A 27516-nucleotide genomic window follows, 5' to 3' on the forward strand; every position below is an offset into this window, starting at 1 on the left:
AGTTTGCTATGGTTGTTTTGCTGTAACATCGTGATGTATAGAATCAACTGCCACAATTTTGTTTACTTTTATGAAACCTAGAATAATGTGAGAGATCCTTAAAGAATCTGTTATATGAATCGATGTTGACACAAATTTCATTGTATTCGTTGCAAAGTGACTAATTTCAACAAAGCATTCACAGATTTTTCTTTTAGATTTTGAAACAATTCTGCCTTTAGCAATGATTCAGCGTTCTAACTGGAGGCCTTAACTTAGATCAAAATTTAGCGAACCAAAAATGGCATCGCTTTCCAATAGCTATGCGTTCGATCCAGTGTGCATCTCATGCCTGTGTTTGCTTCGGGTGAGTACTCTCATAGCACAGGATGGCGCACTCAGCGATAGAGCAGTTAGACAATGAGCGCCGCTAGTGGAACAATAAGACGCAACATCATGACTGCGTGACGTGCCTGCTGGCATGGCAGTCAATGATACGATCATCAGTGTACTGCAGATGTTCGTATAATTGAAATAAAACATCGATATGGAGAAGCGGTACCCCAATCCTTGAGTAAAACGCTAGCCTACCCTCCCATCCTATAATACATAGTGACGCTAACACCACTTAGACACTTACTATTAGGTAACCACATAACTGGTATAATAAAGATGGCTTGATATACGCCTTCCTGACAAACAAAAAAAAAAAAAAATATTAGAGCTGGTATTTATAACTTTATGATGCTGCTAGGCTTTTATCGTAATAATAAGCAGTATTATGTCCTGTGTTCTGCAATGCGTCCACTATAAGAGTAATACATCTAGAAGCTGGAAAGCTGTGTGCCAGGTTTTAAAGACGGTGGAACCACTATATTTAACGACTATTCGTTTGCTAAAATGGATAACTTTAATGTTACATACTCCAGTAATATTTGAGATTTGGCAACCATCTATCCGATCTTATCAATACATACTAAATGAAAGCCAATATTTCCAGAACCTTGGGTAACTCTTAACATAAGCAAATCTAATTGCAAATTATTACAAAACGTAAGTCTCCCATACAGGAATCTTTGACTGGTGAGCAGAGCATCCACAGAGTGTGCTGACATTACAAAACATGTCCTTTGTCAAGTTTTAGGTCAGAGATCAGTGTTGCGAACTATGCAACTTTTCCATAGTAGTTACAGGAACCAATATAAATCACTGTTGCTTTATTATTATCGAGCTTTGCAATCTTGCCATTGATTCCTTTGCTTATAAAGACAATAAGGACTATATTTTGTAAAGAAACAGGGTGACACTGAATTTTTTTTAAATCGTGCATTTACCATTGCTATGTTGTTTCAGTGCAACATACAGTGACATAAAATAAATGTGGAAATCGACAGTCTTGCACGAATGTAACGTTAAACGTATTAAAAATATATCTCTTTTTCCGCTATCATGTTGCACTGTACATTTTTTTCGGAATATGGAGATTATTTTTTAGTGTCATACATTTGTTAAAGTATACATATGTGATGTCATCTTCCTCTTATATCTAGTGTTTACATCAAAGCTCCACATATGGAGATTATTTTTTAGTGTCATATATGTGTTAAAGTATACATATATGATATCATCTTCCTCTTATATCTAGTGTTTACATTAAAGCTCCACATATGGAGATTATTTTTTAGTGTCATACATTTGTTAAAGTATACATATATGATATCATCTTCCACTTATATCTAGTGTTTACATTAAAGCTCCACATATTCTATTGCAAATTTCTATTACTTTCTCTGTGTACCACGTTTTATAAGTATATCTCTAATTCAGTGTAATATTACTAAATGGGATATTGTAACAGATTCAGATAAATGGTTGTGGACAACGAGTTATAATTACAATGTTATGGAGGGTTTATGTGTTAATAGAATCGTATATTTCCATTGCTATACATCACACTCAAACTCAAATCGTTACTAGGTCAATGGACAGTGAATAGGTAGTCTCAGGGTTACTATTCCCACAGTGCAAAACACCTGTTACCAAATGATATTGAATTGTGCAGTACAGGTCTGAATGTCTTAACAATAGAACTCTTCTGGATATAAAATGATATTTTCTTTGTGTAAGGCTGTCTACACCGGCAAATGTTTGTGGTATGCTGACTTATATCTGCCAAATCTCATTTTGACTCTGAACTCATCATATCTAATGCTAGTCAATTTTTGTTAGGAAAAGTTAAGACTATGGTGTAATCAAAAACATCATATTAATAGTCGCTCTATCTAGGTATTATCTGTCTCGACAGAGAATGTTGACGTGCGATATACCACTTTGACAAAAACAACAAAAGAGGCAGCTACATCCTTTGGGTGCATATAGTAACTATATTATTTTACGAAGTCTACGAGTACTATAGGATTTGTTACTGTGTACCCCCAATGCAATATAAATTATACAGAATATCCAAACCATCTACTTATCTTCCATGTCTCTCATGTCTGAAGTATCATGTAAACTATTGTGCATTGCTATACGTCACATGTTTGGTTTCCTTTCAGAGTACGCATATATAACAGTTCCACATGTAGCAAACATATACAACCTCTAGATCAAGAAATGAACCATACTTAAAGACTGAAAAGTTGCGCAGTTCGCACCAGTACTCAAGAAATGAATAATTTCATTTCCAAAATCCTACTGCAAATCTTCATCTGGGATATGGACCTCTAATTCAGCGGATTTTTCTAATATCCGCTAAATCAGAGGTCCACATCCCAGATGAAGATTTGCAGTAGGAGTTTGGAATGTATACTGTTCGAACATTACAAACTACCTCAAAGAAAATGATCTATTGAGACATAACACCAATTCAGACGCTATTGTCCTTGTGAAACGCAACTAGCTCTCAATTCAAAGAAAGTATTGAGTGCTGTTAATAAGAGATCTGAAACGGAGTCCGTTTTTCTTGATTTCCAAGAGGTTTTTGACATGTGTCCCCACAAGCGACCTTTAAATTGCATAGATATGTAGTATCATGACACTTATGAGGCTGGATTCGTGATGTCCTGTCGCATAGGTCACAAGTTGCAGTAACTGACGGAAAATAATCAATTAAAATAGAAGTAATATCTGGTGTTCCCCAAGGAAGTGTTACAGACCCTCTGCTGTTCCTGTTCTACATGCGTATAGGATTTAGGAGGCACTCTGAGCAGCTTTCCTAGATTATTTGCAGGTAATGCTTTCTTTTACTATAGTGAGGTCCACAGAAGATTAAAACCGATTGCAATATAATTAGGCAACATATCTGTCTGGTGGAAACAGTGGCAATTGGCTCTAAGTAATGAAAAGTGTGAAATGATCTACACGAGTAGTAAAAGGAATCCTCCAAATTTCGGTTACACTGTCAATCACATAATTATGAAGGTTGTCAGTCCAACTCAAAACTTTGGAATTACATTGTCAAACAACTTTATCGCATAATGTTGTCAGGAAGGAGAACCAAAGAGTATACTTTACTGACAACATACCTAAAAGATGCAACAGGTCTACTAAAGGGACTGTCAACACTACGCTTCTCCGTCGTCTTCTGGAATATTGTTGTACAGTATGGGACCATAACCAGATACAATCGACAGTCACAGAAAAGCTCAAAGAAGGATAAACCGTTTAGTACTAACTCAAAACGCGGGACAGAGTGTCAAGGATACGATAAGCTAGCTGCAGTGGCAGCCATTAAAACAAACTTGAGTTTGATTTCAAAGGCGTACCCGACTCATACGATTGTAGTTGGTGATGACTTAATTTACCCTCGATATATTGGCGAAAATACATGTTTAATTCCGGAGGTAAGCATAAAATATCGTCCGAAATTGTGCTAAATGCATTCTCTGAAAATTATTTCGAGCAGTTAGTTCATGAGCCCACGAGAATAGTAAACGGTTGTGAAAACACACTTAACCTCTTAGCAACAAATAACCCTGAGTTAATAACGAGCATCAAAACCGATTCAGGGATTAGTGAACACAGGGCTGTCGTAGCAAGATTGATATTGTAATCCCCAAATTCTCGAAAAAGAAGCGAAAAATATACCTATTCAAAAAAGCTGATAAAAATTCACTTGACATCTTCCTGAGACACAATCTCCACTCACTCCAAACAAATAATATAAATGTAGACCAGATGTGGTTTGGATTCAAAGTAATAGTATCGGCATCAATTGAGAGATTTATACCAAATACACTAACAATCGACGAAGCTGATCCTCCTTGGTACACAAAACGGGTTAGAACACTGTTCCAGAAACAATGAAACAAACATGCCAAATTTAAGCAGATGCGAAATTCCCAAGATTGGCAATATTTTGCAGAAGCTCGAAATTTAGCGCGACCTTCAATGCGATTTTCTAATAACAGTTTCCACAACAAAACTTTGTCTCAAAACCTGGCAGAAAATCCAGAGAGATTCTGGTCGTATGTGAAGTATGTTAGCGGCAAGAAACAATCAATGCCTTCTCTGAACGATAGCAATGGAGATACTATCGAAGACAGTGCTGCCAAAGCAGAGTTACTAAGCACAGTCTTCCTAAATGCCTTCACAAAAGAAGACGAAGTAAATATTCCAGAATTCCAATCGAGAACAGCTGCCAACATGAGTAACGTGCAAGCAAATATCCTCGGAGTAGTGAAGCAACTTAAATCACTTAATAAAACCAAGTCTTCTGGTCCAGACTGTATACCAATTAGGTTTCCTTCGGAAACTCTGAAAATTATTTCGAGCAGTTAGTTCATGAGCCCACGAGAACAGTAAACGGTTGTGAAAACACACTTGACCTCTTAGCAACAAATAACCCTGAGTTAATAACGAGCATCAAAACCGATTCAGGGATTAGTGAACACAGGGCTGTCGTAGCAAGATTGATATTGTAATCCCCAAATTCTCGAAAAATAAGCGAAAAATATACCTATTCAAAAAAGCTGATAAAAATTCACTTGACATCTTCCTGAGACACAATCTCCACTCATTCCAAACAAATAATATAAGTGTAGACCAGATGTGGTTTGGATTCAAAGTAATAGTATCGGCAGCAATTGAGAGATTTATACCAAATACACTAACAAACGACTAAGCTGATCCTCCTTGGTACACAAAACGGGTTAGAACACTGTTCCAGAAACAAAGAAACAAACGTGCCAAATTTAAGCAGATGCGAAATTCCCAAGATTGGCAGTATTTTGCAGAAGCTTGAAATTTAGCGCGAACTTCAATGCGATATGTTTATAACAGTTTCCACAACAAAACTTTGTCTCAAAACCTGGCAGAAAATCCAGAGAGATTCTGGTCGTATGTGAAGTATGTTAGCGGCAAGAAACAATCAATGCCTTCTCTGCACGATAGCAATGGAGATACTATCGAAGACAGTGCTGCCAAAGCAGAGTTACTAAACACAGCCTTCCTAAATGCCTTCACAAAAGAAGACGAAGTAAATATTCCAGAATTCCAATCGAGATCAGCTGCCAACATGAGTAACTACAAGCAAATATCCTCGGAGTAGTGAAGCAATTTAAATCACTTGATAAAACCAAGTCTTCTGGTCCAGACTGTATACCAGTTAGGTTTCCTTGGGAGTATGCTGATGCACTAGCTCTATACTTAACAATGATATACAACCGTTCGCTCGACGAAAGATCCGTACCCAAAAACTGGGAAATTGCACAGGTCACACCAATATTCAAGAAAGGAAGTAGGAGTAATCCACTAAATTACAGGCCCATATCGTCAACGTCGATATGCAGCAGGATTTTGGGACATATATTGTGTTCGAACATAATGAATTACCTATAAGAAAACGGTCTAGTGACACACAGTCAATATGGGTTTGCCGGCCGGGGTGGCCGAGCGGTTCCAGGCGCTTCAGTCTGGAACCGCGCGACCGCTACGGTCGCAGGTTCGAATCCTGCCTCGGGCATGGATGTGTGTGACGTCCTTAAGTTAGTTAGGTTTAAATAGTTCTAAGTTCTATGGGACTGATGACCTCAGCTGTTAAGTCCCATAGTGCTCAGAGCCAATATGGGTTTAGAAAACATCGTTCTTGTGAAACATAATTAGCTCTTCATTAACATGAAGTGCTGAGTGCTATTGACAAGGGATTTCAGATCGATTTCGTATTTATGGATTTCCGGAAGGCTTTTGACACTGTACCATACAAGCGGCTCGTAGTGAAATTGCGTGCTTATGGAATATCGTCTCAGTTATGTGACTGGATCTGTGATTTCCTGTCAGAGAGGTCACAGTTCGTAGTAATTGACGGAAAGTCATCGAGTAAAACAGGAGTGATTTCAGGTGTTCCCCAAGGTAGTGTTATAAGCCCTTTGCTGTTCCTTATCTATATAAACGATTTGGGAGACAATCTGAGCAGCCGTCTTCGGTTGTTTATCGACTAATAAAGTCATGAGAAGATAAAAATAAACTGCAAAATGATTTAGAAGAAATATACGAATGGTACAAAAAGTGGCAGTTGACCTTGAATAACGAAAAGTGTGAGGTCATCCACATGAGTGCTAAAAGGAACTCGTTAAACTTCGGGTACACGATAAATCAGTCTAATCTAAAAGTCGTAAATTCAACTAAATACCTAGGTATTATAATAACGAACAACTTAAATTGGAAGGAACACATAGAAAATGTTGTGGAGAAGGCTAACCAAGGACTGCGTTTTGTTGGCAGGACGCTTAGAAAATGTAACAGACCTACTAAGTAGACTGCCTATATTACGCTTGTCCGTCGTCTTTTAGAATACTGCTGTGCAGTGTGGGATCCTTTCCAGATAGGACTGACGGAGTACATCGAAAAAGTTCAAAGAAAGGCAGCACGTTTTGTATTATCGCGAAATATGGGAGAGAGTGTCACAGAAATGATACAGGATTTGGGATGGACGTAATTGAAAGAAAGGCGTTTTTCGTTGTGACGGAATCTTCTCACGAAATTCCAATCGCCAACTTTCTCCTCCGAATGCGAAAATATTTTGTTGACACCGACTCACATAGGGAGGAACGATCACCAATATAAAATAAGGGAAATCTGAGCTCGTACGGAAAGATACGATATTGGAATAATAGAGAATTGTGAAGGTGGTTCGATGAACTCTCTGCCAGGCACTTGAATTTGATTTGCAGAGTATCCATGTACATGTAGATGTAGAAAGACGTTTTTCGTTGCGGCGAGATCATTTCACCAAATTCAACCACCAACTTTCTTCTCTAAATTCGATAATAGTTTGACATCGACATACATAGGCAGAAATGATCATTATCATAAAATAAGAGTCCTCATTTTATTGTGAAACCAATAAAACTGTCACACGTGCGTCTCCGCAATACCACTGTTTGTCGAAGTAAACTGTCTGCCAGAGGATTAAGAAACTAAAAAAAAAATGGTTCAAATGACTCTGAGCACTATGGGACTTAACATCTGAGGTCATCAGCCCCTAGAACTTAGAACTACTTCAACCTAACTAACCTAAGGACATCACACACATCCATGCCCGAGGCAGGATTTGAACCTGCGACCGTAGCGGTCGCGCGGTTCCAGACTGCAGTTCCTAGAACTGCTCGGCCACACCGACCAGCAAGAAACTAAAAAATTCGTTCCATGTGGATTACTATAGTTAAGACGTTTAGACCTGTCCCATCTGGTAAGAAATGATTTTCGATGTGCTAATAGCACGCCAGAGGCCACTTGCATACTCTACCAACCTACTACCGACTTGAGGCTTCAGTAGGATAAATAGCATGGGAATAGTCTGTTACCACACAAACCGTCTGTAACATAACAACTGTAATTAAAGTTCCTTAGTCTGTATGTGTTTCATTAACGTAAACACTAGATGTAAGAGGGAGATGATACGAAATATGCGTACTTTAATTAATACACTAAGGTGCCAAAGAAACTGGTAGACCTGTTTAACATCGTGTAGGGCTCCCGCAAGACTCAGAAATGCCGCAACACGATGTGGCATAGGCTTGACTAATATGTGAAGTTGTGCTGGAGGGAACTGGGCTGTCCATAAACCCGTAAGAGTATGAGGAGGAGGAAATCTCTTCTGAACAGCACGTTGCAAGACTTCCGAAATATGTTCATTTCTGGGGAGTTTGATGGCCTTCTCGCTTACCTTCTCGCTTGTCCGTGGCTCGGGACATTATTTGATGAGTCGTAACTCTTAGGGAACTTTGTATCCTGGGAAATCAGTAAAGCGTGCACCAAGGTCGTTTATGCTCTATTTTGAGAGATTAATTGCTGGACTTTTATCGAAATTAATACACAACTTGGACACTGATTTCCATGCTACAGAGTCAGTATGTCATAGCACCCAAGACGGCATCCCCGCGGCGTACGACTGTACCTCCGACAATTTTCAGAGTCGACGATCGCCGGAATTCCGCAGAACGAAATAAATTTTATTTCAGGTGTTGGCTTCGACGTCGAGAGGCAAATAGAGTATGGCTACGAACTGTAACTGCCTTCTACATACCATTAATCATTTTGCTTTACAGACCTGAGAATTCAAATAGCAATTAAATTAATACCTGGGAGTGTTCTTGATATTTGTGTTAAAATATTATAGAAGCAACTACTCTAGCCCGAATGTTTCCATTCAAGTAACCAGATTCTATTCGGTCATAATAATTTAACTTCAATTTAATGGGGAGGGAAGTTAAACTGTCCAGGAATGCTTTGCCTACCTGTCAACGATTGCTTTATGGGAAGGACACATTTTGTGACACTTTGTAATTAGATTTTTATTTAGCCTTGCTTTTGTTAAGCATTTCAATGGTTCCCCATGTATTGGCGTTTGTTTAACCTCTATTTATAAGACATGCAAGACCGTTACCAAATGATAATAGTGTTGGAGTCTGTTTAATCGAGCCCCATGTATTTTACGTGCAACTTATCCACTTAAACAAACGAATGGTAGTGAAATGTAGTGATTCCATCGTTTCCAAGATTCGGTAAATTGGTTGCCAGATTCTACATGCATACTGTTGTATTACAATAACTCCATTGTATACATTTCAGATAACAGAACAGAATATATGGCTTGTTAGTATGATAAATGAGTAGAACCACCATGAATTTATAAATTGCACGTTAATACCTGCATATCAGAGAATTTTTCATAAGGTCAGTAAGATGGTTACCTAATCGTATGTGTACATGTCATGTCGTTTCTATTTAAACATTTAGATACGGTGTTAACACCACTGTGTGTAGTGGGATGGGACTATAGGCTAGCGGTTTTTATTATTATTGACGTATTGTCTGATTTATTTCGATCACCCACTTCAATCACGCTAACGTATACAATTGCTTGTATGATGGGTACACCGTTGCAACACCAGCAGACACGACATGCAGAGCCATCATATGGCATCCGTTCCTCCATAAATGGCGTCCACTGTCCGAGTACTCCAGCCCCCAGCAGAGGGCGTCCCACCACATGAAGCAGTTCTGACAAATGCACACTGGGTGGGACACACGGCTGTTAGAAGTCGGTGCTACGCTGGTTCGCCAAATTTAGATCATAAGAAAGCATTTCTAAAACCACAACTGTTTGAAATTCTATGAAAAATCCACAAATTCTGTGTTGAAATCAGTGATTATGTAATCAAAGCAATGATATCTAACTATTCGCATAATAGATTTTTTAGGATGTCAGATACTATTCTCGACTGCAGGTAAGTAAATAAAACTGTGACAACTTAAGCCATAATCGCTGCACTACAGCAAAACAACTGTAGCAAACTACTCTGCAGTTCACATTCAAGTACTTGCCTTAGAATTCACAGACTACATTGCGACCATTCCAGCCTCGAATCACACAGAGACAAAAAATGGGCAAAGAGCATATTAAACGTCTAAGTCTTTCAATGCGAGCTCTGATTTCTCTTACCCTATTCTGGCGATTATTTCTCCCTGTATGGGAGGGGGCCACTAACATATTTTCGCATTGTTTTACTGATTGTCATCCCAAGAGACTCTCTCCCGCAGTATGTACCAATGTTACTTGTATTTGAGCAGGTTACTTATCATAATAAACAATTACGATTGCAGATTTCTGATAATGGAACACAATCCATAAATAGGTCCCAAATAATTTTTGGCTTTGCTATATGTACAACTTTAGTGTGCGAAGATAAAATACATGTCTCAAGCTAGAATAAGAGTGTCACTCCATTCAGACCACTAAATCTACAACCTAAGTTGGTGTTTTTGGGTACTGGGTAATGGTATGTGTGCAAAACAGTCATGGATTGCTTATAGTAAGACGCAAGTATGATGACAGATATTTGCTAAAAACGAAAAAGAAACGATCTTGCCTCAAAATGAAAATTGTCTGTGTTACTATTTATCAAATAGCTTTTTTGATTACGAACCACACGTTGCACTACTGTCATAACTTATTTACTCTATGGTGGTAAAAAAATACACATGGACCAGATGCTGAACCACTACTGACAAAATTGTTACATGACTAATTAGTTGTTGAAATGTGAAGCAGGTGCAGCACCATAAATGATCCAGTGAATAATGTCGAACGTCCATGACGCTGCCTGCAGATGATGTAGTTGTCTATGAAAAGAAGACAGCAATTCACCTACAGTAGACTGATGATTGATATAGGGGCTCGGAGTTGGTTTTGATTTGAGGTAAGTGTAATATATAACGCAGAAAAAGGCGAAGAGACCCAGTATTGTACTATTACACTATTGATGACAACTTACAGGAAACAGTAAATATCGTAAACCATATGGAAATAGCCATCTGCAGCGATCTAAAGTGAAATGAGTACATAAAAACGAAATGAATGGAAAAGAATATGCCTGGCTTAGAGGATCTTAAGAAAATATAATCCATGTACGAAATAAGTGGCTTATAAAGGAGTTGTAAGATCGATTTTTGAGTATTGCTCTTTGGACTCAAATCACTATCTGGACACAATTATAGAAAATGCATACACATAGCGGTGTACATACACTCATTACGGAGATGCTAAACAAACTCTTGTGGTAGATCCTACAAGAGAGGCATTGAATGCCATTTGGAAAAATTTACTGTTAGAAAAATCGAGAGATTACGTTCTGGGCACCATATTACTTCCACCAAAATAAATTCGTGCAAGTGCACTACCTAATTGATAGATTATATGTGGTTTCCCTAATTAAAAAGGACAATATCAAAATCAGTCATAGCCACCATTCAGTAAAATATAATAAACTGAATAATGAATTAGTTGGTCTCTGCTGCAGACATTCGCTTCCTAACTGCCGTTACATGCCTCAAAAATAACAGCACATTACATTTATCACTCTAGTAGTTTAAATAACAGTAATAGGTGGGCTGTTACCAAGCAAATGTACAGAGTTTTTTGAATTTCCCGTCATTTTTATACGTATTGTTGGTCACGTCTGAAACTGTTCATTTAACATAATACTGCTGCATACATGTCAGCTACTTTCCTACACAAATACGCTTGTTTAAAAAAAAGTCCCCAGTTAGTGTAATACTGGAGATGTGTGCAGTGTGGTTTTTACCACAATCGTGCTACACAGATATCACAAACGTTCCTAGAGAAATGGTTCAAATGGCTCTGAGCACTATGGGACTTAACATCGGAGGTCATTAATCCCCTAGAACTTAGAACTACTTAAACCTAACTAACCTAAGGACATCACACACACACATCCATGCCCGAGGCAGGATTCGAACCTGAGACCGTAGCGGTCGCGCGGTTCCAGACTGAAGAGCCTAGAACCGCTCGGCCACACCGGCCGGCGTTCCTAGAAAAACAGATTATGGTATCTTTAACTTTTTAGTTTAATTTTTTAAATTTTTAAGTGTGATGTCATACAACTCTTTATATTTCCAATGCTTGGCTACCTTCAGCCATTTTTTAGTCGTAATTTATACTTGAGTCATAATTTATACTTGAACGCATTATTGTGGCCAAGATAGATACGAAACCCACACCTACTACAGTAGTACAAGTTTATATGCCAACTAGCTCTGCAGATGACGAAGAAATTGAAGAAATGTATGATGAAATAAAAGAAATTATTCAGGTAGAGAAGGGAAACGAAAATTTAATAGTCATGGGTGACTGGAATTCGAGTGTAGGAAAAGGGAGAGAAGGAAACATAGTAGGTGAATATGGATTGGGGGACAGAAATGAAAGAGGAAGCCGCCTGGTAGAATTTTGCACAGAGCACAACATAATCATAACTAACACTTGGTTTAAGAATCATGAAAGAAGGTTGTATACCTGGAAGAACCCTGGAGATACTAAAAGGTATCAGATAGATTATATAATGGTAAGACAGAGATTTAGGAACCAGGTTTTAAATTGTAAGACATTTCCAGGGGCAGATGTGGACTCTGACCACAATCTATTGGTTATGACCTGTAGATTAAAACTGAAGAAACTGCAAAAAGGCGGGAATTTAAGGAGATGGGACCTGGATAAACTAAAAGAACCAGAGGTTGTACAGAGATTCAGGGAGAGCATAAGGGAGCAATTGACAGGAATGGGGGAAATAAATACAGTAGAAGAAGAATGGGTAGCTTTGAGGGATGAAGTAGTGAAGGCAGCAGAGGATCAAGTAGGTAAAAAGACGAGGGCTAGTAGAAATCCTTGGGTAACAGAAGAAATATTGAATTTAATTGATGAAAGGAGAAAATATAAGAATGCAGTAAGTGAAACAGGCAAAAAGGAATACAAACGTCTCAAAAATGAGATCGACAGGAAGTGCAAAATGGCTAAGCAGGGATGGCTAGAGGACAAATGTAAGGATGTAGAGGCCTATCTCACTAGGGGTAAGATAGATACCGCCTACAGGAAAATTAAAGAGACCTTTGGAGATAAGAGAACGACTTGTATGAATATCAGGAGCTCAGATGGAAACCCAGTTCTAAGCAAAGAAGGGAAAGCAGAAAGGTGGAAGGAGTATATAGAGGGTCTATACAAGGGCGATGTACTTGAGGACAATATTATGGAAATGGAAGAGGATGTAGATGAAGATGAAATGGGAGATACGTTACTGCGTGAAGAGTTTGACAGAGCACTGAAAGACCTGAGCCGAAACAAGGCCCCCGGAGTAGACAATATTCCATTGGAACTACTGATGGTCGTGGGAGAGCCAGTCCTGACAAAACTCTACCATCTGGTGAGCAAGATGTATGAAACAGGCGAAATACCCTCAGACTTCAAGAAGAATATAATAATTCCAATCCCAAAGAAAGCAGGTGTTGACAGATGTGAAAATTACCGAACTATCAGCTTAATAAGTCACAGCTGCAAAATACTAACACGAATTCTTTACAGACGAATGGAAAAACTAGTAGAAGCCAACATCGGGGAAGATCAGTTTGGATTCCGTAGAAATGTTGGAACACGCGAGGCAATACTGAACCTACGACTTATCTTAGAAGCTAGATTAAGGAAGGGCAAACCTACATTTTTAGCATTTGTAGACTTAGAGAAAGCTTTTGACAATGTTGACTGGAATACTCTCTTTCAAATTCTGAAGGTGGCAGGGGTAAAACACAGGGGGCGAAAGGCTATTTGCAATTTGTACAGAAACCGGATGGCAGTTATAAGAGTCGAGGGACATGAAAGGGAAGCAGTGGTTGGGAAGGGAGTGAGACAGGGTTGTAGCCTCTCCCCGATGTTATTCAATCTGTATATTGAGCAAGCAGTAAAGGGAACAAAAGAAAAATTCGGAGTAGGTATTAAAATTCATGGAGAAGAAATAAAAACTTTGAGGTTCGCCGATGACATTGTAATTCTGTCAGAGACAGCAAAGGACTTGAAAGAGCAGTTGAATGGAATGGACAGTGTCTTGAAAGGAGGATATAAGATGAACATCAACAAAAGCAAAACAAGGATAATGGAATGTAGTCTAATGAAGTCGGGTGATGCTGAGGGAATTAGATTAGGAAATGAGGCACTTAAAGTAGTAAAGGAGTTTTGCTATTTGGGGAGCAAAATAACTGATGATGGTCGAAGTAGAGAGGATATAAAATGTAGGCTGGCAATGGTAAGGAAAGCGTTTCTGAAGAAGATAAATTTGTTAACATCCAGTATTGATTTAAGTGTCAGGAAGTCATTTCTGAAAGTATTCGTATGGAGCGTAGCCATGTATGGAAGTGAAACATGGACGATAAATAGTTTGGACAAGAAGAGAATAGAAGCTTTCGAAATGTGGTGCTACAGAAGAATGCTGAAGATTAGATGGGTAGATCACATAACTAATGAGGAAGTATTGAATAGGATTGGGGAGAAGAGAAGTTTGTGGCACAACTTGACCAGAAGAAGGGATCGGTTGGTAGGACATGTTCTGAGGCATCAAGGGATCACCAATTTAGTATTGGAGGGCAGCGTGGAGGGTAAAAATCGTAGAGGGAGACCAAGAGATGAATACACTAAGCAGATTCAGAAGGATGTAGGTTGCAGTAGGTACTGGGAGATGAAAAAGCTTGCACAGGATAGAGTAGCATGGAGAGCTGCATCAAACCAGTCTCAGGACTGAAGACCACAACAAAAACAACAACAATTTATACTAATTCTTAAACGAATTATGAGAATGCTAAATTTGGTCGTAAATAACAGTGCAATATATTATAGTGATAACGGCCATAAATTATACGAATTGGATAATAAATTATGCCAGTAAGGGACCTGAAAATCTGGCAACCAAGTTGTCGATGTATCCCATGCAAAGGGGCAATGCTTCATCTCATTTTCTTTTTAATTTTTTGCTGTTTATGTATTACCCAGTTGGCCTAGAAGAGATTGGAAGTACGGAGAGGGAGCGGAAAAAAGATGGAGGAATGGGTGAGGGAGAAGTTGACCTTGAGGCAGATCTGAAAACAATGGATGTTAGAGCGATAAAGCTTCATTACTATCGAGGATTTCCACACAGATATTGCCTGAATTATTTTACTTACTTGAAGCACTGAGTACAGTGAAGCAAATAATGTACAACGGCTCTTTATAGACTGCTCATTTCATTACATTGCATTGCATTGCATTACGTTCCACTATACGCAAGCAGTTGCAAACGTTCCATTACACCCATAGTACGGCTCTGGCATGTTTCACAGGAATTTTCGCGTTGCAACTTTCCCTCTCCACTATAATTATTGAATGCTTGACAAACCTTCATCTGTTGCAATGGACTCTAAGCACTTCGTCATTGGCCTGTCCCTCACGATCGCGAGAAACAGTTTGTTTACTACAACATCTACTGAAGTGTGTCTGACAATTACTGATCCGCGTGAAGACTTTGTTAGTAACTAACGGCTCGTGACACAGATACACAAATACGAACGCACACACATACACACACACACACACACACACACACACACACACACACACACACACACACAGCGCGCGCGAGTGTATTCAACAATTTAGACATTAGGAAAATGCTGATACAACATTCAAAATGCGATGTTTCTCTCAGTTACCACTTATCTCTAGCGACGATTTTACGATACAAAACAAGAAAAAAACTGTAGCGTGGTTTCGAGGAAGGCAAAGATGTAGCAGTTCCGTTAGATCAAGACCCAGTAAAACACTACAGTGGTTTGAGGACAGTTTTACTTTATTTTAGATTTAAGATGCTGGAGCACATGTTCTGTGTGACTGACGGTGATTTACGATTATAATACGATGGAGATATTTTTATATACTAAGTGATAATGAAACGTTCTATTTCAAGTTTTGAACTCTCTTTGATTGCTATCATGTGCAGTCCATGGAAAGCCACCTGAAAGTGTAACTAATCTGAAATTAACGGTAAACAGTTATATCCTGGTGTCGTTCCCTTGGCCTGATTATCAAGACTGCCTTGGGGACAAAAATGGTTCAAATGGCTCTGAGCACTATGGGACTTAACATCTGTGGTCATCAGTCCCCTAGAACTTAGAACTACTTAAACCTAACTAACCTAAGGACACCACACACATCCATGCCCGAGGCAGGATTCGAACCTGCGAGCGTAGCAGTCGCGCGGTTTCGGACTGAGCGCCTAGAGCCGCTATACCACCGCCCTTGGGGACAAATCATACCATTACGTTTTCAGTTACTTTTATGCAAACATTAAGACAGTTTTAGAAAGATTGCCGGCCTGTGTGGCCGTGCGGTTCTAGGCGCATCAGTCTGGAACCGCGTGACTGCTACGACCGCAGGTTCGAACCCTGCCTCGGGTATGGATGTGTGTGATGTCCTTAGGTTAGTTAGGTTTAATTTGTTCTACGTTCTAGGCGACTGATGACCTCAGAAGTTAAGTCGCATGGTGCTCAGAGACATTTGAACCATTTTTAGAAAGATTTGAGCTGAACGGTATATCTGAAACAGAAATTACAAAAACAGATTTCCTTTGAAGTGACCGTCACCATTCACATAGCTACGCTTATAACTCCCAGGAAGAGTAAAGGATGCTTTTCCAGTCGGCAAGGGTTCTATATATCACTGCAGATATTTTCAGATTATCATAGAGAATCCGTGATATTTTTCGATGAAAGGAATCCATCCTTACTTCGCTACACTTTGCAAGAAAATTACATCACTGACAAATACGATATTTCATCATTTGCACTAACTGACTGTCTCGAGCACAGGCCTCTGTCGCTCTCTATTTGTAGTTCCACAAAACTGTGATCTGTACATTCACTGCACCATCTTCCAACAAGGGAGGCCAAAATCCAAATCAGAAAATATCACAGGTCTCTAATGGCCGTGACTCAAGATAGCAACTGAACCTCCGAATGACGTCGCTGTAGTGACTGCCCATTCAGCGAGCAACTTCCTGCGATGTGAACTCGCGCTGTGTGCCAACCAGTGCACATAATCTACTGACGACGCCTTGAAACGAAAGACTGTACTATCTTATCTTTTAGCTCGTTAGCGCTGGTACAGAATTTCATACTATGTTTTTCTTCTCTTCGTTAGTAATTATAACGAGTAGAGATACATTTGTCAAAAGCTGAAAACGAAACTAATTTAGAAAACCATTAAATCATTGACTGACGCATGATTTTTGAAGGCAGCGTTTCATGAGAGCGCAAATAAGTCGGCGGAATTCCTCAGTCAATTACCACAATACTTTGTTTTCCAGCAAGTTCACGAGATGTGGGATGTTGAGTGACTAACCGCTAATGAATTTTCTGTACCATCCGCGTAATACAAGAAAACGTCTAACCTGTTTTTTATAACGCGGTGCAGGGAAATCCTTAACTGCTTGTAATTTAGTATCATCAGGTTTCATTGCTTCTCCGCTGATAACATGTCCCGAGAATTTGATATGATCCTTTCGAGATTCTGACTTCTCTTAATTTGCCGTCAAACCCGCTTTTTCGAAGGCCATAAGTACCTCTTCAATTACTTTCACATGGTCCTCCGAATTTGGGTTCGCGATTTACCGTCTACATACACGATCATCTTAAGCAACTTGTGAAATGGCTCTGAGCACTATGGGACTTAACTTCTGAGGTCATCAGTCCCCTAGAACTTAGAACTACTTAAACCTAACTAACCTAAGGACATCACACACATCCATGCCCGAGGCAGGATTCGAATCTGCGACCGTAGCCGTCGCGCGGTTCCAGACTGTAGCGCCTAGAACCGCTCGGCCACTGCAGCCGGCAAGCAACTTGTCACCAAGAACCTTGTCCAATGACCTTACGAAGTCTGAGATGGAAATGTTCACACCAAAAGGTAGTACACATTACTGGTAGCGCCTTCCTCCACACAGGAATGCTGTGTATCGTCTGGAGTCCTTGTGCAAGGGGACCTGCCAATATCCTGTCATCAAATCGAAGCTGCTAATCACTTTCGCCCCATGAAATTTCTGGAGTAATTCTTCTAAGTTTTCGGGTCTGTCTAGTTGTGGTCTTATTTTGCTCACTAGGTGCGCAGACTGGTCGACCATTTGACGATTTTCGTACTCACGCTGGATTTCCTCCCCGCTGCTTCACGTTGTGACTGCGGGATCACGTATGGCGATAAAAAAAAGTTCATGTTCCCTCACTTGCAGTTCTCATTCTGCCTGCTTTATCACTCCTAGGTCACTCGAGGAAACCTACCTATGCCTTTTCAGGATCTCCATCAAACTTTCTATCTCCACCCGGTTCTATTGTGCTAGAGACTGTAGTTCCCGCTCAACAACACGCGGCATTTGAGGAGCATGCAGAGAAGGCGGGATGTTAACGTGGCTGCGTGTCCCTCCTCACTGGACTCTGGCCTGAGAAGTGTGTCCCTGGTAACAAAAACGCCTCGCAGATTTTAACAAGTCCCTGGTGAATAGATTATCAGCTTGTAAACCGATCCTGAAATAACGTGGACGTCGCTTTGAAGAACGCCCACACACTCTTTGTGACCGAGGTTGAGTCATTTACACCCACATATAAGGTTCACATGCGGAAAATTAAGGTTTTCGTTATGTTCCAAGGTACATGTTCATTTAACAAGGAAATTAAAATGTGTTGCAGTCAAGAATCTATAGTCAATACCGTATTTAACAATCTGATACATTATTACTCTGTTACACACCAATAATTAGCAAATGAAAGTAAACAGAATAACTATAAAAAACTGTTACAGATAAAACGGTGACTGGTAACAGTAAACTTTTTGTTTCATTTAATGTCAATAACAGTCACGGTAAAGCCTAACCTAAAATGTACACATTTAAATTTAAACTGTTACAAGTTAAATACATTTTGATGTATAATCTGTTGTAAACCAACACAAATTTTCATTTCCAAGGTAGGTAGAATTGTGAAGATACTAAAGAAGCTCAGTTCATTGATAAGTATCGCTTGTTCCAGGGCAAAAGGCCTTCTTCTGTATCGAGGTACAACTGCGAGGTAGTGCATGACAGACGGAGTACAGCTTAACTGAGTGCATGTTATGTAAATAATATTAAAAATATATAACATGAAATCCTGTGCCTGAAGGTTTAACAACATACTGCAAACAGTTTCAGTCTATTACACAGAACTTAAATGTGTGGAAGGTGTAATATTTAGAAATGATGCGAAAATATAGCCTCATGTCTGAGAACAATAAACACAGCGAAAACTGCTTATGGTGGTCTGTAGAGTGTAATTCTTTGCACGATTCTCAAATCGGTCATTAGACTGAAGTATTGAAGAAAATTACGTTGTGTGTCCTCGGGTACACTATTCTCCGCGTAGAACTCTACCCTACTGGATTTAAGCTAAAATGTGGATGTATTTCTGGTTACTAAAGATGTTTCTGGCCAAATATAAGTAGCATTTATTCAGTTGCTCATAGACGTAATATAAAAATCGTTAATATAAGTTTCCTCGATATTTGTCGTTGTAATTCATCGACTGTGATAGTAATTATTATGCTTCAAGTGTAAAGTGTGCTTCTTGAAGGAAGACTATTTGGTAATGAGGAAGTTTACCCTTGGTGGATAGAGATGTGTCATTGCACATATTTCAGTTGATTCGGTAGACATTACTGAAATTTTCTGTGCGGGTGTTATTGGTCACACTCATTATAATCCGTAGTCTCTATCTGGATACATGCTGATATTTTTCTGTGTATGTCTCCATTTACGAGTGATCAACTCCGTGAAACGTAACTAAAACGTAATTGAACGGTTAGAATTTTTTATTGGTGCTTTTGGTTGACTGGAGACGATCCCTTACGACTTATTCCCTGGCTGATAAACCTTGGTAGTAAAGTTCCGTTCAGTAGCAATTTCCTTAAGCATTACGGTAGCTCCTAATTTTCTGTCTTGACTTAAAAATTCGACGTACATCCATAGTAGTAAAAACTACAGTGAAGCGCCAGAAAACTGCTATAGGCATTGTAACGTTCCCTGGCAACACTCACACTATTAATAAACTAAAATTTGATTGTACTATATACGCCGCTATGAAGCAATTTGTATATACTGTAATTATTTAACAAAAAATATTATTTAATTTTGTGTAAAGGACATTCGTTATTATTGTAATATTTTCTGTAGTAATATTCTCGATGTATTTATGATTGTAATATTTCTATACTCATAATGTAATTGCGAAATGTGTCAATATCTGCGATAACAGAAATGTAAAATTCAGCCACAGAGGAAAATAATGTTGTAAGATTACAAAGAGATGTTAATGGTCAGCACTAATATAAATAACACCGCATGGTGTGCGTCTTTGTCGTCTTCCTGGAGAGCTAAAAGTGAGAGGAACCTGTGACGTAGCATTTTATGAATGGGTAGACTTCTTTTGCTGTATCTAGATTTAACCGCCATTAGAGGAGAAATTACAAACTAATGTAAGTTGAATTATTGTTGTATCTAAATACATTATAATTTAACAAAAGTGTATATTACTAATGTAAATTAGCTTGCCCATGTCATCTATAATATTTCTTTAAAGAATTTTCAGCATTTTTAGCGGTGTTGCTGGGCTGTGCCGCGACCGAACGATTTGCAGCGGCGACACATTTAAAAAATTGTTCCGCTAAGAAAAATTAACCAAACCCGTAAATCGGGAGCAGATAAAAATTATCAGTGAATTAAGAAAATTTTTTTCTTTTACAGCGATCCTGAGACTGACGGAATTTATTACTAGTTTCGCATTTGTGCATTCATAGGCGGATAGTTAACGTTGAAATTTAACAATTTTGGTTCTTTCAAATAACTTAAATGTATAGTGAAGTGTGTTTTATCAATGATAATTAAACGTCGGCTTGGCAATATTTAACCATTTTTTGCTAATAGAGACAGTCTTGTGTTCCACAGCTAACGCCGGGAAAGAATTCAGTAAATATATAAAAAAAACCACTGCATTTAGGAAATGTGTGCCAAGGCTGAATTATGTAAAGGATTTAATTCTCAACTAAATATTCTTAATCAGTTAATATGAATTCACGTAATTTTAAATGTACTTAATTCTGTGTAAATGAATTTTTATTACCACACGTAAATAAGAGGTTCTACAACAAAGTTCGTACGTACAGAAGGAAAGAAAGGCAAATTAACTAAAAACAAATTTAAAAAAGGTAACTGATTATTCTTTAATGTAATTTCATTAAAGCATGCGTACTCAAATACAGAGATATGTAAACAGACAGAATACGGCGCTGCGGTCGGCAACGCATATATAAAACATTAAGTGTCTGCCGGAGCTGTTAGCTCGGTTACTGCTGCAAAAGTGGGACGTTATCAAGATGTAAGTGGGTTTGAACGTGGTGTTATAATAGGCTCACGACCAATGGGACACAGAATCTCCGAAGTAGCGATGAAGTGAGGATTTTCCCGTATGAACATGTCGCGAGTGTACCGTGAATATCAGGAATCTGGTGAAACATGAAATCTCCATAATCGCTGCGGCTGGAAAAAGATTCTGCAGGAACGGGACCAACCACGATTGTAGAGAATCGTTCGACGTGACAGAAGTGCAACCCTTCCGCAAATTGCTCCATATTTCAAAGCTGGACCATCAGTAACTGTCAGCGTGCGAACCATTCAACGAAACATCATCCATATGGGCTTCGGAGCCGAAGGCCCAGTTGTGTACCCTTGATGACTGCACGACACAAGGCTTTACGCCTCATCTGGGCCTGTCAACACCGACATTCGACTGTTGATGACCGAAATCATGTTGCTTGGTAGGACGAGTCTCATTTGAAATTGTATCGGGAAGTTGGACATGTGCGGGTATGGAGACAACCTCATGAATCCATGAACCCTGCATGTCAGCAGGGGACTGTGCAAGCGTGTGGAGTGATAAGGGAGCCATGATACGTCTAAATACGACTCTAACAGGTGACACGTAAACATCCTGTCTGTTCACCAGTATCCATTCGTATCCGTTATGCATTCCGACGGACTTGGGCAATTCCAGCAGGACAATGAGGCACTCCACACGTCCATAATTGCTACAGAGTGGCCCCAGGAGCACTCTTCTAAGTTTAAACATTTCCGCTGGCCACCAAACTGCCTAGACATGAACGTTATTGCGAATATCTGGGATGCCTTGTAACGTGGTGCTTAGAAAAGATCTCCATTTGCTCGTACTCTTACGGATTTATGGACAGTCCTGCAGGACTCATGGTGTCAGTTCCCTCTAGAACAATTTCAGACATTAGTCGAGTCCATGCTACGTGGTGCTGCCGCACTTCGACGTGCTCGCGGGGGCCCTACACGATATTAGGCAGGGGCACCAATTTCTTTGGCTCTTCAGTGTATATGAAGCGTGTACCAACTCCTCTGTACGCACTAATATGGACAGCTCATGACTCTCAGAATTTTGACTCCCTGTTAAGTTCTGTGAGATTTGTGGTATATCTCTGTAGACCGAAATTGACGCAAAAGGAATGCATAGATATCGAAGCGGAGGACGCTGCCACGGTATGAATGTCATTTGGTCATCATTCACTCATTTCTTGAGCAGTTGTAGAAGCACGCCAACGAACAGTAGGAGCCCATAACAGGTCCTACACTGCCTGCTCTCACAGACGCAACACCTACGTCAGCAACAGATGCGTCATGTTCGTGCTGGCGATGCATTCTGGTCCACATCTTTCGGTAGATCTTAGGTTGAATCGCCGTCACAGTGGAGGTCAGGCGTCAGCTGTGTGAAACATGCAGCGATCAGCACAAAGTGCTTCTGGAAGCTGCTACACTCTCAGCAAGGCTGCTGGCAACGCCGTCACCAGCGGCGCTGCCACGCTGGCCGTCATCATCTCTGACCTCGCCATTGGCAGCGCATCATCGCCGTTGTCGCTCGCACTATCAGCAGCAGGCATTCATAGTTTGCTCTGTTCCGGGCTACTATGTTCACTGCCGTCCTAGAGGTCGTATGAGGCCCCCATTACTTCTGGACTACTGGAACCTTGTTCTACAAGGACATAAAGATACTGCTGAGCTGCCGACCGGAGTGGCCTTGCGGTTCTAGGCGCTACAGTCTGGAACCGAGCGACCGCTACGGTCGCAGGTTCGAATCCTGCCTCGGGCATGGATGTGTGTGATGTCCTTAGGTTAGTTAGGTTTAATTAGTTCTAAGTTCTAGGGGACTGATGACCTGAAGTTAAGTTCCATAGTGCTCAGAGCCATTTGAACCATTTTGAACTGCTGAGCTTCGGAAACAGGAGACAGCTGGTTAACTCCAACATGGCACTAACAGCCTCGAAACGACTCAGAGGACGCGGCGGAAGCGGGGTTGTGGAGCGGCCAAACGGTTTCAGCATACCTCTCTCCTCGTCTCGCCTGAAAGACAACTCTGGGCATTTCAGACTTTCGGCTCCCATGTCAAGACGGAACAGAGGTATGCCTAAGAGGTATGACTAAGAAGAAGGGCCCTTAGGAGCTGCACTGTTGTCGTGGTACGTATATATTCGACAATGAGACCACCTAAAAGTATCAGATGAGCCCACCACGCTACAGCCTATTTATAAAATGTTTACAGAATAAAAACCCATTTTTTCAGTAATTTTCTTAATTTATTCCACGACCGGTTCCGAAGCTTAAACCTTCTTCTTCATGTGTCATCAAATAGCAATGAGAACACATGCGTGTCGAGGTCGGTCCACTCAGCCCTTGGGGATCAATCACACTCACGTCAAACAAACGCATGAGAGCGTAGGACCAGTAACCATAGCGCCCGCCTGCACATCACGACACGGAAGTGATGTTTGTTCGACGTGGGTGTGATCCTCTATAACTGACTGGTTCAACCGTCACACATTTGTGTTCTTTTAATTATTTGATGCTACCTGAAGATGAAACTTTAAGCTTCGAAATCGGTAGTGGAATAAATTAAGAAGCTTACTGGCAAATGAAGTGGATTTTTTTTCTAGAAATATGTTCCTCAGCTGCGGATGTTCATCTGATCAAATAATTTATAAAAAAAATCCAGAGCAGACTGGCCGCAGCCTTGCGGTAATATCGCATTTGTTAGGCTTACTGCTCTGCCAGATCAAGCTCTATGTGATGGACGTTGCTGTCAGTGACTCAGAGGCTTAACTGTTTCGAACAGTGAAGACTCGTTGTTACACGACATCTCTGAACTGTCTTCTCAAACCGTGTCATCAGCCCCCGTGCTGTTACGTAACGGTTATTAGATCAATCTGTGAAATCATTTATTATTTTCCGTACAGTAAGTAAGTAAGCAGCTGCCGATTCACAAGTAAAAATTCGCAAATCCGTCAATGGGCATTCCACCTAAGGAGATCGATGTGCTCAATATTGAAAAAACCGGAAATATGTTTGCATGGATCCTATTGCATGAGAATGAGACGCTAAAAAAATGGCTTAGTACGTTTTATTACAATATCCAAACACTAATATTAATTCAATATTTATGTCATTGCCTTACACGGGACAGAACGGAATTCATACTTAACCGCAACAGTGGCTTAGCAATCGTAATAAGAATCTGTGCTACTGAAATATGTTTTCTAACATTGTGAATATCATAAATATTTACAGATTTCTTTGAATCCTGCTATATTGTACACCGTGAGTCTAATTCCCCTCAAATCCGTGTTTTACATTGACTAGACATACAGTGCAAACTTTAAGTGTAAAGATACGTTTAGCATCTCTGAAAAATATTGAGTAAAAACAGAATGTCTACGATCGCAAATAGAAGCAATTTTAGGACTATGGACTGGTGATTAATGCAATACGTTTTAATTGTTCATCAGAACATTACACTGAGGTGACAAAAATCATGAGATAGCTCCTAATATCGTATTCGATCTGCTTTTGTCTGGCTTAGTGCGGCAACTCGAATTGGGATGCACTCAGCAAGTCTTTCGAAGTCCCCTGCAGAAATATTGAGCAATGCTACCTCCATAGCCACCCATAGTTGATAAAGTGTTGCCGGTGTAGGATTTTTTGTACAAACTGATCTCTCTATCATGTGTTATAAGCGTTTGTTGGGGTTCTTTTCGAGCGATTGGATGGCCAGATCATCGGCTCGAATTGTCCAGAATATTCTTCAAACCAGCTGTAGCCCCGTGACATGGTGTATTGTCAACCATAATAATTCCATCGTTGTTTGGCTGCAGATAGTTTCCAAATAGCCGAACACAACTCTTTCCAGTCAATGATCGGTTCAGTTGGACCAGCGGAACAATCCATTCCGTTAAACCACAATCCACACTGTTATGGAGCCACCACCAGCTTACACAGTGCTTTATTGACAACCTGGGCCCATGGGTTCGTGGTGTTTGCATCACACTTCAACCTACCATCAGCTCTTACCAACTGAAATCGGAACTCGCCTGACCAGGCCACGGTTTTCACTATCGTCTGGGATCCAACAGATAAAAAATAATTGAACACAGCTGCTAAGGTTCAGTGACCGTGTCAGAATTATATTAGAACAAATAAGCCCTCGGTCACAAATATTAAGTCAAAATTGACCAGGTTTCGACGCTACTATGAGCGTCATCTTCAGAATTAGACGAACTGTTCTAAAACATATTAAGTGTACAATACATTAATAAAATTATAGTTGGTACTGACTGGAAAAAGATGCAGTACTTACAAGTCCCATATTAAAAAAGATCTAAGCCGGAAAGGCGACGTCATGAATAGTTGTAAGTAAGATGGTGAGCCGCTAAGGGCTGCTCGTACTTTAGTGAAGAAGGGTTGAAAATGTCATTAAAGTACGAGCAGCCCTTAGCGGCTCGCCATCTTACTTACAACTATTCATGACGTCGCCTTTACGGCTTAGATCTTTTTTAATATGTGACTTGTAAGTACTGCATCTTTTTCCAGTCAGTACAAACTTTAATTTTATTAATGTATTATATACTTAATATGTTTTAGAGCAGTTCGTCTAATTCTGAAGACGACGCTCACAGTAGCGTCGAAACCTGGTCAATTTTGGCTTAATATTTGTGACCGAGGGCTTATTTGTTCTAATATAATCCAACAGTTAAGGTCACTAGCACAAGAGAGGCGCAGCAGGCGATGTCGTGCTGTTAGCAAAGACACTCGTGTCAATCGTCTGCTGCTATAGCCCATTAACGCCAAATTTCGACACATGGACCTGTCGGATACGTTCGTCGTATATCCCACACTGTGTTGCTTGCTTGTTATGTCTCTCAGTACTGCCAACGCTACGCAAACGCCGCTGTTTTCGGTCATTAAGTGAAGCCACCGACCACTGCATTGTCCGTTGTGAGAGGTAATGTCTGAAGTTTGATATTATCGGCACGCTCTTGGCATTTTGAATTTCGGAATACTGAATTCACTAACGATTTCCGAAATGGAATGTCATTTGCTTCTAGCTCTAACTAACGTTCCGCGTTCAATGTCTGTTAATTCCCGTCTTGCGGGAATAATAATATTGGATACCTTTTTAAATGAATCACCTTAGTACAAACGGAAGCTCCGCCATTGTACTGTCCTTTTATACCATATGTACCCGATACTACCACTATCTGTAAAAGTGCATATCGCTATGTCATGATTTTAGTCACCTCAGTGTGCACCTAATAATAGCACCGTCCAATGAGTTGAGTCAGTAAAAGTGTGTAGGTCGCTCAGTATTGTTACATGCCCGCCCAGTTGGCCGTTCGGTCTAACGCACGGTTTTCCAGGCGGGAAGGAGCGCCTGGTCCCCGGCACGAATCCGCCCGGCGGATTTGTGTCGAGGTCCGGTGAACCGGCCAGTCTGTGGATGGTTTTTAGGCGGTCTTCCATCTACCTCGGCGAATGCGGGCTGGTTCCCCTTATTCCGCCTCAGTTAGACTTTGTCGGCGATTGCTGCGCAAATAAGTTCTCCACGTACGCGTGCACCACCATTACTCTACCACGAAAACATAGAGGCTATACTCGTCTGGTGTGAGACGTTCCCCGGGGGGTCCACCGGAGGCCGAACCGCACAATAACCATGGGTTCGGTATGGGGCGGCGGAGGGGTGAAGTGGACTGCGGTAGTCGTCGTGGGGTTGTGGACCACTGCGGCTGCGGCGGGGACGGAGCCTCTCCGTCGTTTCTAGGTTCTCGGTTAACATACAATACATACAATACAATACATACAATTGTTACATACAATTTGATTCTTTACCTTCAACAGGATGAGTCGCGTTGTATAATCAGACGCGTGGATTACAAGTCACTCGGTGCTTTTAATCGCCAGTCCACTGTGCTTGGAGAGCAGGTATGCATCAGCAGCAGCAGAGAGCGACACGTGGACTCACCCTGGTTGTCGGCGACTGAAGGCGTTCTGTGTTCAGTGAGCCGCCGCGAACGACGCTCGACGCTCCGACCTCGCAGGTATCAAGAGTTCTCAGCTATCAGTGGATAACGTTCTTACACTCGACACTCTGAAATTACCTGTCAAGGGCAGCCGACAAATAAGCAGTAAAATACCAACACCTCCTCCCTCCTCTTAGACCAAATTAGCTGAACTTGCGAAACGTGACTCCAAGTACTTAAGCACAACTCGTTACAAGGTTTCAGTATCTACTTCTCGGTACCTCTGC

General features: G+C 40.4%; 1 protein-coding gene across 2 annotated transcripts in view; it reads right to left on the reverse strand.

Annotated features, from left to right (window-relative positions):
* LOC126457904 (ATP-binding cassette sub-family C member 4-like) overlaps window positions 1–27274 on the reverse strand; it is a 201593-nt gene extending 174319 nt beyond the window's left edge. Inside the window, exon 1 of one of the 2 annotated variants that reach the window (XM_050094579.1) lies at window positions 27099–27274. The gene's annotated coding sequence lies outside the window, so the exon portion shown is untranslated. The remainder of the gene's footprint in view (window positions 1–27098) is intronic. The other variant, XM_050094580.1, reaches the window with a different exon arrangement.
* Window positions 27275–27516: the final 242 nt, after the last annotated feature.

Source organism: Schistocerca serialis, chromosome 2, assembly GCF_023864345.2.
Source record: "Schistocerca serialis cubense isolate TAMUIC-IGC-003099 chromosome 2, iqSchSeri2.2, whole genome shotgun sequence".
Taxonomy (NCBI): domain Eukaryota; kingdom Metazoa; phylum Arthropoda; class Insecta; order Orthoptera; family Acrididae; genus Schistocerca; species Schistocerca serialis.